Here is a 14,231-nt window from a genome sequence, read left to right as displayed (position 1 = left end):
AACCATATACTACAAATATGTATATAGTTAACTTACATGAAATATTTTTCAACAAAGTGAAACACATAAAATATGATAACCTTATATTATGTAAATCAAAAACTTACTGAATATTTTGTATTGGGGTATATGCATACAAAATTATATATATATATTCAAACACAAACTTCTTTTAAAATTGAACTAGATTTTTCATATATTATAGTATGATGTTTTAAATAATTGTTTAATACTGCTACATTTTAGAACTATTTTAATTATTTTAAAAGTATTTTACTGCACACATATTATTACTTGTAAAAATCTTTAATATCGATCATAATACGTATAGTCAAATAATATTTCCTTTCACATTAATAAAGATAATATATCAAATAAAATAAAATATTTAATCAATAATAAAATATCTTTAATATTAGTATTATATACAAGTATAAAAGTGATGATATAACGTGCATCAAACCATTCAATTCATATATTATATGTTTCAATGAAACTCCCAAAACTATAAATATATGCCAATCAAATTTGATAGTAATATTGTATCTAAACTAACATAATCATGAATATAATGTGAAATAAAAATCTCTATTTGAAAATATCTGATATTAAATTTAGTAGCAATAATATTTTGTGTGTATTAAATGTAACACTGTTTATTAAATATTTAAATACAACATTTATTTAAGTTTGCAATAAAAAAAAAAATATGAGTATTACGAGCCATTAAACATTTTAAAACTCACAAATATTTTTTGTAATCACTTCATATGAAAAAATTACAGTTTGGAAAACAATCTTTTTCTAAAATAAAATAAGCTAAGCAAGTTTTTATTTTTTTTAAGAATTTAAAATTCATGAAAATTCAAACTAAATAATTTTATTTTATAAATATTATTAGTTGCCAATTTAAATGAAATAAAATCAATCGTTTAAATGTCAACTAACATAAATTTATATTAGGTGATTAATAAATTGTTACCTAACATAGATAACTAGGTGTATTTTTTATTTTAAGAGATATAAATAATTTTAACTATTAACTGTAATAATATTTTAAGTACTCGTGCATGATAATGGGTATAAATTACAATACATTATAAATACTTCAAAGTAAAAATAACATGATCTTTGAATTTTATAAAATATAATTATACAAATAAAGTCACGATTATTATTTTGTTGAGTAATAAAAAACAGTCACTGCTTACATATTATATCTTCTATAATTTCTAATAAAACATAACATTACTGGCATAATAAGTTATATGTATAGTGGAATTAATAACTTTAATATTTTTATTTTATTTTTTTAATGTTTGGTATCATATATACATTTATCCCAAAAATTCCTTCATTTTTGGGTACCTAACATCGTAAATAATCAGCAGTAGTGCCGAAAATAATGTGTGGATTTTATGTAATATATTTTTATATCAATAAATATGATTTATTATAAATTTTAATTATTCAATTTAATTGCGGAGGTACGTAATAAAAAAAATATGTTGGCGTCGGCTTTATCAAACTAAATTACGCATCGCGTGGTGGGCGAGCGCGCTTGTGTGCTGATGTGTGGTGTGTGTTTCGCAACGAACACACTAAAAACCTAAAACCTTTTCCAGGGTGTTTGTCATGAACATCGAGTGAGTCATTCACGATACTGTCTGCTTAATATATATTAATAGTTTACATGTAGCTGCTTGTCGTCGTTTGAGGAACATTATACGACATTATTCCGATCACGCGACGGATAACATTATATACATCATTTCCGTTCGAGTGCGGTACCCGTACCGTTTAGGCCCGATAGTCTGAAAACAAGAAATATCTACCTATTATACCATGTTATAATGTTTTCACGTGAACCTGCTACCTAACCGACAGCTGTCGGGAAAATCGTAAAATTCCGTTGGCCTTTATTTTCGAGTATATTATAATATAAGTATTTTCAGAAAACTCCGGGGAATATAATATATTAAAGTTAACAGAAATTATACAATTTTCTAAAATATTTATCGACTCCGTATTGTCTTCTTTTATATCATTAGCTATATAAAATAAATGACTTCGAAGGTTCTATTGACATAACTATACGTATAAATATTATTTGATAGCTTTCATACATTACATTTTCAATGGTTATTCATAGGCTACACGATATGATGTACAAAATGTAGTGTTAAATTGTAATAAATTTGTATAAAAAAAAAAATCAAACTATACTGAAGATGCTAAATAATGCTACTAAAAAGTAAAGACTTATTATAGGTATCAAAGATAGAATTATCCTCCTGTGATAAATTTGGAATATACCTACCAATTATATCTAGACATATAGCAAATAACTCATTTTCAATAACTCAAAACCAGACACCTGTATATTTTTTAACCTATATCTGGTTACCACTACATATATGTATACAAACTATGAGTATAATTTATAATTGTATAATATGAGTAATAAGTCATATAAAACAATACGTAATGACTATACGATTTAATATGCATGTGTGACATTTATGATACGAATAATTCTTGTATTAGAGTTTGGCAATGCGTATAAAATTCGTTTTTTGTTGAAATATATTCACACTTAACATTACTATTTAATAGTTTCTAAGGATTCGTGCTCAACGACGCGAAAACTATTAGATCAAGAACATTACGACACGACAGACACAGAATAAAAAGCCAGTTACGATCAATATTTTCAAAAACACATTTTGCACAACACTTAATGCGCTCTTAAACGATGAAAAAGATTTATCAAAAATCTTTTAAGAATAAACCATGAAGTAGACGCGTAGAAAACGATCGTTGGCTATAGTTTTATATTTAACTATGCTGACCTTAGAAAATGTCGTGGTTATCCACATGCATGTAAAACGATTACCACAATTTCAACTGTAATCGCCGAACCTTAAACCACGATTGAGGCGATCAGACCACAGTAAGAGCGCTGAGGTGGTAGAAATAATGAACCGTGACTGCGAACCACGATATTTTTCGTTGTCAGTAAGTCTTAATACGGAAAACAGTGGCTCCCAACCGTATTTTCCACCTCTGGCAGGACCATTTGATTCTCAATAGAACCAAATCTCTTTGTGTGATATTTTTTATATGGGCTTGGACATTTTCAATAGTAATTTTTCTTTTGTAAAATATTGTAATCTCGTTGGAAATCTCTCTATTTTATTAAACTCGTTTATCGTGATTATGTAAAGAAAAAAATTTAAAGCGCTGCGTCACAAGGCATTTCTAATGTTTTTTTTCAATAACTAAACAAATGTATTTAATGATTTTCGTAACCTCGTTGATATGTTTCATGTTTATTTATAATGATATAAAATGTATGAAAATAATTTGCATCATGAAAAATTGATTTTAAATGAGCATAATTAGGGGCAATACCAATAAATACAGCCTGTAACCGAACATGTTGAATAAACCTCAGCACTAGGTCAGTGGTCCTATGGAAAATCGTGTGCGGTTCGCTAGCGTATAAGGGATAAGCAATGAGCATATAATAATAATAATAAAATAAAAAAAAAAAATTGAAAACCACCACACCACAGTCCCTTGGTTGTATTCCACGCCGGCCCTACTTTCCAATCACTCCAGCACACGCACGTGGATAATCGATAACCGAACACGCACTGCAACGCCGTGCGTCGAGATAATAATTTTATGCGCGTGCTAACGGCAGTGCCCCCGGCCGGGGGTGCTGTACACGAAAAACGGGTTGAAACTCTTACCCTCCCCAGGAACGTTCCACATACACGCTCACTTGCACACACCTTCGACCAAACTTACGGTGCCCGCCGTCCCCGCCATAGTCCCCTTTGTGTTTACTGCAAATTTTATGCGCGATTCAGCAGATTTGGCCCTACACCAACCAATTCTCTCCGCCTGCTCTCCGCTAGTCTCTCGTCTAGACCCCATTTCCCTAACACTCTCCCCAGCCACAATATATCTTGTGTATACCTCACTGCGCGTCACCGATTTATGTGCATACACACACGCGCCCACATACGCGTACACTCTTTGCCGTATTATGCGTCGCTACATTAAAATTTCACTTTGTCAGGTTCCACGCACTCTTTGCCGTATTTTTTCAATTTTTATAAACTATTTTCCAACCTAATACACTTTATGCGAGATTATTAGTATATAAACATAACAACGCGGTCTTGTTTGGTTAAAATATAATCATTTTTTTTTTTTTTTTTTTTGTTTTGTCAAATCTCGAAGTCTTAAAGCAATAAGCGTGTTTACAAAATGATGATCGATTCCATTGTGGGTAAAGGATTTGTTTTTAATTTATTTTACAACATGAAAAATGGATGGTAATTCAAATTTTGTTAATCTTTAAATATTGTTTAACTTAATATTATGTACAGGTACACATAAATTATTCAACATAAATGTCGTTTATTATTTACAAATAAAACTTGAACTCTTAAAACGCAAACTTTTACATTTCTTTAATATTTCTAATTGAAATTCGTTTTTCAATAGGTAATTTACAAACGATTCGATATTTTTATTATTATTTTGTTTGTATAAACATTATTTTTTATTCTATATATTATACAATTTATACTAGTTGTATTTAGAAACTTGTCTATGATTGGGAAAATCGCCTATTAGTATTATAATGTATACTACAGCGGTTTGATTGTTTAAACGTTTGCTATTAAATTACTTTAGTAAAGTTAATCAGGATTGTATCAGCGTTGAGTTTATCAGACATCGAGATCAATGTCATGTTTTATTTATTAGATGGTTATTATATTATTTGTAGATGGGATTTGATTGAAATAATAGTGTGGTTGTGAGTGGTATTATTTCATATTATGTCCTTGAATAATATTACATGTAAACGATATTTTTCCCTTGGGGTGAATAGCTTCCATTATTTTATTAAAGTTAACAAAAATCATTTCCAACAAAGGTCATTTCTCCTCGAAAAACTTTCCTCAGTACACCTAGATTATTAAATTTGGAAATTTTCTATCAATATTTTTTAGAACTATATTTTGTATAAATTGGTTTTTGTGACCAATTAATGATGATTAATGCAATAGTAAATATTATTATTATAAAAATAATAAGTTATGCTTCTTGTTTAAAATAAATAAAGTATAAATATAACTTTAAATAGAATATAATGATATTAAAATATTTAGATAGTACGTCAAAACAAAAATATAGGCACATAGATAATGAGCCATAAAAATTCTACGTTATTTAAATTCTATGATTTAAAATACTGTTATACATACTTAAATGCTTTTTTTTTTATTTACTTCGAAGAATCAATCATACTTTTTTTGATATTTAACAATTTAATATAAGCTAATGAATATATAATTTAATTTCTAGGTTATTTTCAAACAAATTATTCAAATATATTTTTACATGTCAATAACAAGATAAATATTTTTTTTTAATACAAAGTATATTAATTTTTATCCATTTAACATAGATAAAAAAGTTAGTCCAATTTTCACATAATATGAGTACTGTATTTATCAGTGTTGAATTTTATTTTATCTCTGTCAGCAGGCATATGAAGCAGTAAAATATTGTTTCAAAGTATAAATTGTCTATAAAACAAAAAAATGAATAAATAAAAATAAATAAGTAATAAAATATTTTATTTTTTAGATGTTAAAGTTAAGTGTTTGTGGTGCCGGCGGCGGATGCAAGGTCGAAGAGATGGCGTGGTTTGTACACCGGTAGGGCAAACACGGAGGGGCTGAAAAGCGCCCTGGCCCGGCTTCGGCAGAGGACCTCTGGACAGTCCCATGAGAACAACACTGCAGAACCCACTCACCATCATGCTCACGTGAGTATTCACGAGTAATGTTACGTAATATAATATTATAAAATATTGTATGTTACAACAATGCCCGACGGTCACATGCCATTACAATATTTTCGATAATAGTTTCTATAATACACAGGCCTTAAACGGTTAAACAAAATACACAATTTAATAATAACAATTCCAAATCATTGCTAATAAGATTTATTTTATCCCACTAAAAAACTAAAATTTGTAAAATTATCAATTTTAATGTAAATATTTTTTTCTTTCTAATTTTCATTTTAACAGATTCGAAAACTTTTTAAAAAATTCGGGTGACTTAATAAGGATAGAAATTACTAAAACATTTACCTTGGACAGTAGTGATGGCTGATGTATCGTGCGTCACGTGCTCAATAAATTAGACGATGATTGTCAGAAAATAAAAAATAAAAAAATGATTGTTTTAATATAAAATGGAATTATTAATAATTAGTGATTATTTAATACCACACAATATAATGGTTTAATGACACTGATTTACACTTCAACGAACAACTTTTCATCAGTCTATTTGACTAAATGCTAATGGCTCATAGAATAAAATGTATCTTTTTTATATTCATAACTAATTTATTCATTGTGAAGAACTTACAAATTGATTATCTAAATAACAATTATATTTAATTATAATATTTCTCACGGTACTTTAATAATCTAATGAACCTACCTAACAATTAAAACAGAACCAAAACCTAGTCAAGAGTGAGATATAAAAATATTACTTACTTACTTATATTTAAATATATTGAATAATAATATTAATATAAAAACAGAATAGTTTATAATTACAAAACAAAAGTATTATCGTTCAAACGTTGAAATTATACATTAGAAATGTAGAATATTGATGTTTCAATTTGCCGAGAATAAAATACATTTAAAATTTTGTTTTTAATTTTTTTTACTTTACGTAAATCATTAAATATTTAAATTGTAATGTTATGTAACAAATTAACTTTAATGTTGAACAATTTTATGATATTGTATAATATCATATTATGATAGTCATAATAATAATAATAATAATAAAAAAAATCCTTGTATATTTATATATTTGTAAAATAACTAAAATGTGTATATATATATATATATATATTACTTAAAAATATGACACCAATTAGATGCTTCTAATACAAAACATATTGTATTAAAAAAACACAAACAAATCACTTTGAATTATATAACAAAGTTTCATAAATTAATTTTATGTGTCCATAAATAATACATTAGTGTTGATCATTAATTAATTTATTATTCATGATACTTACTTACCACAAAAGTTTTTGTTATTAGTGTTCGAATAAGCTTGCAGCATGTCTATACTTGCAATTCTAAACAATCATGAATACATTATATATAATTTATGGTCAAGGCCTATAACTAAAATATATTAAAAGTTAGAGGCAATTGATTAATTGAGTTGTTGGTGGTAATTGCCATCAAAATAGTAGAAAACATCTAAAACCAAGTTAAAATTAATATAAATTTAATTTATTTAAATTTTTAAAATTATTACATAATTTTAACAAATCAACCAAGTATATTAAATTAATCATCGGTTATTTTTAACTTAACTCTATAGAAATTAATTTTATATAAAAGTGTAAAATATATTTCCACATATTATCCATTTATTTGATACTATACCTACCTACTAGTCCTATATTTTCACACCCAATTTGGACACAACGTAATAGATGAGTACTACGCCGACAATGGACCACTAACAAGATTTTTAGATTTTTCTTATAAAATTTCTATCTACTACTACTATAAAATTATCTACTATATCGACATCATTACTACCAACAATACTATTTTTACTATCATTGGAAATTCATCAATAAAATTGATAAACATATTATGATATATTTATCATACATAAATTAGTTATCACAAATGCTTTTGTATAGTTTTTGATTTATAATGGTGCACATTATACCTAATTATAATCAAAAAGTACTCTAAATGAAGTAAATAACAAAAAAAATCATCGTCAAGAGGAAAATACTAATTAAAACTTTTGGTAATTATACGCAGTTTGAAAATAACCATAAAAGAACAGTTTTTATTATTATTTTTCATTTCAGAGAATCAACTTTACTATTGTAACTAAGAAGAATAATAATTTTACCTTAATGTTAATGAAATGGTTTATTATTATTATTTTTACTGAATAAAATATAAAAGTAACATTTTTTTTATTTATTTTACAAGCTTTTTGTAAAAATATAATATACTGCTGTTAATGAATATCACGAAGTATAATATCATAGTACACGTTAGTGTAAAGTGATTTAATAAGAGCACAAAACAATTAAATACTATATTTCTGTTGAGAAAAATTTAAACTGAAAAGCGTATTTAATAGTGTCTTTAATAAAACTTTAAATATTCACATAAATGTATAAACTGACCCTAGTGTCCAGATAGGTACCAATCATCATAATATTTTTATTCAATATATGTGATTTTACTGTCATCAAAACATACAAATATTAATTCAAATACTCAAAACTCTGAGTTTTGTATGCATCAAAAAGTATTTCATCAACTGTTAGAATATGAATATTATTATCTTTCAAAAAACAGCGAGATTAGCAGTTCATCATTATCTTCAAATACTTTTAATTATAGTTTATTATTCAGGACAGTGTTGCAACCAAAAATATCTCTTTACTTGGTTCCATAACTAACTTTATATATATATATAATCTTAGATATTTTACACATATGGGAATAACTTAGAACCCCATGTGACCTCATGTTTATGATGAACCGTATGTACACACACACATACATATATATTTACTTATACACGTATACTAATTTTGATAATGGCGATAAGACATATCATACCAATTTGTTAAAAAGATATTATAATTTAATAAAATTAAAAATAGGAATTTATGACTTTGATGATCCACATGTGTATTATTCCAAATATTACCATCGTATTATGTTCAGTATTTCTATATTATTATTTAAATTGAAAAAGTAGTATACCTTTACCGTCATATTACAAAACCGGAATTTTAAATATTATTTTAATTAATATGATATTTTTTTTATAATTAAATCCAACTCTTGGTTTGATTGATCGACTGTTATATTTCATTATAAAATATATACATATTAAAATAAAATAAATACTGTTTTTAGACCAACATAGATAACAATAATGCAATTACATAAACAATGAATACATAACGTTGTAACTATAATAGTTTTACTATGATGATTTAAATTTAATTCAGATAACTCAACTTCTTATACATATATATATTTAAATATACACTCTATCTATAATTTTTTTTAGATTAATGGTTATTTTTTTTTTGTCTTTGAAAAACGCAATGCATTGTTCCAAATTAGTTTTAAAATAATAATGGTAGACCGATATTGGTTTTACAATGATGTTTTTTCTATTGACGATTTATCGGGATAAAGGAGCGCTCCAAAAGTTTCGAGAAGTTCTTTAAAATCGATTCAAGTGTAGTTACATCGTACTTTGAAAAGGTCAATTTAGGACTTTTTTTTAAGTCAACTAATTAAAAAGCTTATTTTTGAATATATTTCATTTAAAAAAACATCTTGTTATTATAATTTTAGACATTATTAAAGTAAATAATAACTAACAAATAATAATGAGATTCTATATAAATATTGTATACCTATCAGTTTTTGTTGATGTAATTTAAAAATATTTATTTTTGCAGATATATAATAACACACTTAACTATTTAAAAGATAAAATTGTGCGTTATTATTATTAAAATACAATTGATGGTTTTTAATCAACATAAAAAGTGAATTAACCAAATTTTCCAGTATATATAACATTTTCTTACCCTTGTCTGGTTACGTAGCAATGTAATTAAAATCTGGAGAATATTCAAATACCAAATAATCAAGCCACCATATAAATTGTTTCAATATAACTATAGTATGTATCTCTAATGAAAATATTTAATTACTAATAGATAAAAATGGACCTCAGTTATTGGATTTCAGTAGTCAGTATTTACACATGTACTCAACCATATTAGGGAAATGTCATCCATATGGCAACATCCCTCCAATTTCAGGAAACAGCTAGTGTGACTATAGTCTGGGATAATAACCGCTCGAATACGTATGACGCATCGGTGTGTAATGCATGTGTGAATACCTACAAAATGACTTCGTAACGGATCATAATCCCGATACTAGAAACGTACATAAATATATATGTATGTGGTTTATTAGTCTATTTATCGTACAATACGATATAACATAATAATAAATCATGTAAGTTCAATATCCAAAACTAATACAAATATACAATATAAATTTGCGAACTCCTGAAATGTACTAGGAAATCAGCAAAACATTTAACCATTTCGCTTACTAAAAGGCCCCCTGTCGTCTGCAGTGTAAACTAAACCCAGTTTGCCACTGAGTATATAAACAATGAAATATTATTATGGTCATTTTGCTTTCTACACTCAGCAAGCTCGTTTCTAAAGGGTATTATATTGTTATGGGAATACAAGCAACACCGACCAGACGAGTGAGTCCTGAGGCACATAATTGTACGCAAAACTGTGGTGGAGAAACCACCCGCTGATCTCGATATCAGACTTTGCTCCTAGAAACTATCAGCCTTATATACTGTTGATATACATTTGTATTTTATAATATTAGAATATCGATATTTAAATAATTTACACAGTAATTTATATAAATAATTATAAATATAACCACTACGAAATTATAATTCACCACTATATGGTTTATTAAAAGATGACAATTTATAAAAAATATTTGCATAAATTACGTATATCAACACAAGTAACTCCGTTGTTTTTAACTTCAATGAATACTTATTTTTGGTTTTATTGAACAAATAGTCTTTATGCGTGCTTTTCCATAGTAAGAATGCATAAATATGCATATTTACGTATGAGAAAATATACTTTGTAATTCAATAAGCTTTTCGTAATAATTAGGCTAATGGTAATGATCAAAGAAAACAATAATTTAAGAAGAAAAAAATAGTCTTTACAAGAATAATGTTTAAAAATGCACCCTAATCTTATTTAAATACTGACTGTTGAAGTTGTATTTTTTTTTTTAATTGGATGTATTTTCCATCTTAGCTTAAGGTTTATAATTCGTATTTAAATTTCAAACAATATTCTGGGATTGAATCACTAAGATGTGAATTTTAATTGTAAAACACTTTACTTAAGAATACACCGCGAATATAAGAGTTTTTTGTTATTATTCGTAAAATAACATTAAAAATACGGGTAAGTTTACATTCATATTATAGGATTAAAAAAATTAACACTAAAATATTTGCAAAACAAAAAAAAAGACAAATTATCTTAATCATTAAACTTATTTATAATTACATAAAACCTTGCACATTTAACTTACAAAATGTTCGTTGTAAGATATATATAAAAATATTTGTTACTACCAAATCCTCAACTATTGGATATAACGTATTCTACCAGATGCTCATAATGCTCGAACTATAATTCACAACTTATTGTTATAAATATTTTAAAAATATTAAAGAAAGTGTGTAATAAAAATTTATGTGACCAAACGATTCTCTCAAATATAAAAATAAAAATATAATGATGAAAAAAATTGGTAAAAACGAGATATGCACGAGTGAACGAAAATATTTACTCATATGATATTATTAATAATTATTAAAAATGGTTAAATTTTTAGAACATGACTTTTTTTATAAAATTTAATAAATATATACAATAAAACTTCGTTTATAGATTTAAAATATCCCAAATTCAATATAATATATTTTACATAGAGACTATTATACATAAAAATGTTTAAAGATGGTAAATAGTCTTGAACCTTACTCATAACAAATATGAATTCAAATATGTATTAAATTGCACTTCCGTCATTTTTGATTGACATGAAAACACTTGTCTTAATGAATGTAAAATAATGTAAAATGAACACATAGCTGTTATAAACAAAATTGTATTAAAAGTGAAATATGTTTGTATTATGTAGATATTAGCATTCTCAGCGATCTATTCGAACTAAAGATGATTGTAAGGGCGTCTAATAAATAAAACAAACAATCAAACAAATAAATAAATAAAATTCAAAATCCATCAATTGATAATTGATTTTATAAATTTGAATGTCGTGCAGCAAGATTTTAATGGTATTTGATTAAAAAAACATTCTCCAACATACGGTGGTTATCAATGGAAATTTAAATTTTACAGTAAAATAATGCTCAGTTATGTTCTTGCATCTATTTTAAATACTTAAACAAAAATATATTATAATACATTTAAAATCTATACGTTAGTTTTTTTTTTATAATATTATCAGATTCATTTTCAGTTTTTTTGATTTTTAAAATATAGTTTTTATTGCAATTACAATAAGTATCAATACAAATTGTAACCCAAATAAATTTTTTTACGCAAATAACATTTTTAAACAGATGGACCACACAATATTACAATAACTGTAAAAATAAAAATCGTTGTTGATAAATACAACAGTTTTAGAATGTTAATTCTAAATAGTTAACCTAATTATTATCAAATTGACTAAGCTTACGTATCACGCTATTTAAAGAAACATGTAAACTATAGGAATTTAATAAGCAATCATTATAATATAGTATTGATCTTAAATTATTGCTCCAAAAAAAAATCATCAGTATTAAAAAAAAAAATATTATAATATCATCTTTGAATTGTAAATTACGTCCAAACAGTAGGACCAAAGTACGTGCAAATAATATTTCAATTTCGACCGCGCCGCGCTGGAAACTCGTAAAATAGGAACGGATTGCATTTAGCACCGTCGTATATTATATCGGCCATACTGCTATACATATAATAGTGCCTAGGAATGGATACGTTCGAGAATTTGTACCGGAAGTGCTTGGGGCACCGGCCACACGGCCCTTATGACGAGACGTTATTAAATTTGTCACAGAGCGGAATGATCCGGAAATAATAACGATACCACCATTGACGACGTACGCACCGGAGGCTTAGATATATTTTATACTCGAATATTTTTCTATGTTGGTTTTCGGGCTCACATTCTATTGAACCACATTCGCTAGACGTTTATCGACGGTATTCGATCGTATAAACATATTTTTCCAACCATGACGTGTATCCGTAGGCTTCGATGACTTTGTGTCTCGACCATTGTTATAGTCACACCGTATGTTGATACATCGACTTCGTTAAAATATAGACGACGATTATTTTTGGAAAAAAAATAAAATATTGTATAATATGGCTGAAAGATATATTAAAGATAAGTAAATGCAAATAAATAAAAAGAAATATCGTGTTTTAAAGTACAGACGTATTTAAAATATATTTGAGATGCTGATGTTAAATTCAGTCATGTACGCTCATTGACGGGGACAATGGAGGGACTAAACTGCTAAAAAAATTAATTTGTATTTAAAATATATAATATTGTTTAAATTACTCTATTAGCTCCCATGGTTGTTGAAATTGTTGTGTACTTACAACATAAACTGTATATTATTATACATTTAAGTTTAAAATACAATTTTCTAAGAATTAAATAATGTTAACATATACAAGTTCAATGCACTACTACGTCAAATCTATTTATTTAAAACGAAGTACGGTATTGTATATTCTATGTACATATTCTTCGAAATTCAAAACTCAGAAGTACTACCTACGTTTACCTTTAAAATACACATAACTTTCTGAATTCGGCGTCAAACGAAATACTGGTAAACACGATCTAACTTAATTTTAAACATCACACATTTTAATATGAACTACTAAGTATACCTATAGTTAATACTGAAAACATTAAAGTACTCGAAAATATTCAAATTGTTTAAAAATATAATAATTTGATCATATATCAGCAGTACCTCTCTAATATTTATTTTATTTTAAACTAATTACTCAAAATTATCAGTTTTTGTTTATGATATTATTTCAAATCAATTTAATAAATAATAAGAAGAAAATTGATAATAAACATTAATTAAAAATATTACGTAATTGTTATACATTAAGCTATATACTATTAAATCTTTAAAGTAAAATATTAATACATAATATTTTATTATAGTTACTACCTTTATTAAGTAATTTTTCACATCTCAATTTATATTCAATATACCTCATCTGTATTATTTTAGATTGTTCGTTTAAAATTTAAATAAAATAATAATTCTTATAAACTTTAATGCAGTTTTTATATTTTTGATTAGATTCAATTATTTTAACAACATCTCGTATAATAAAATAATAAATAAAAATTTAATGTTCAGTGTTTCGTTTAACTATCATTTTTC

At 26.0% G+C, this 14,231-nt stretch overlaps 1 protein-coding gene across 1 annotated transcript in view; it reads left to right on the top strand.

Moving 5' to 3' along the window:
- Nucleotides 1-14,231, top strand: part of LOC114122742 (serine/threonine-protein kinase pakA-like) — a 195,790-nt gene that overhangs the window by 50,616 nt on the left and 130,943 nt on the right. The window contains exon 2 of the mRNA XM_050202349.1: nucleotides 5,674-5,854. The gene's annotated coding sequence lies outside the window, so the exon portion shown is untranslated. The remainder of the gene's footprint in view (nucleotides 1-5,673; nucleotides 5,855-14,231) is intronic.

The sequence above is a fragment of the Aphis gossypii genome, chromosome 2 (genome assembly GCF_020184175.1).
Source record: "Aphis gossypii isolate Hap1 chromosome 2, ASM2018417v2, whole genome shotgun sequence".
NCBI lineage: Eukaryota > Metazoa > Arthropoda > Insecta > Hemiptera > Aphididae > Aphis > Aphis gossypii.
This window is presented reverse-complemented; position numbering and strand designations above follow the sequence as displayed.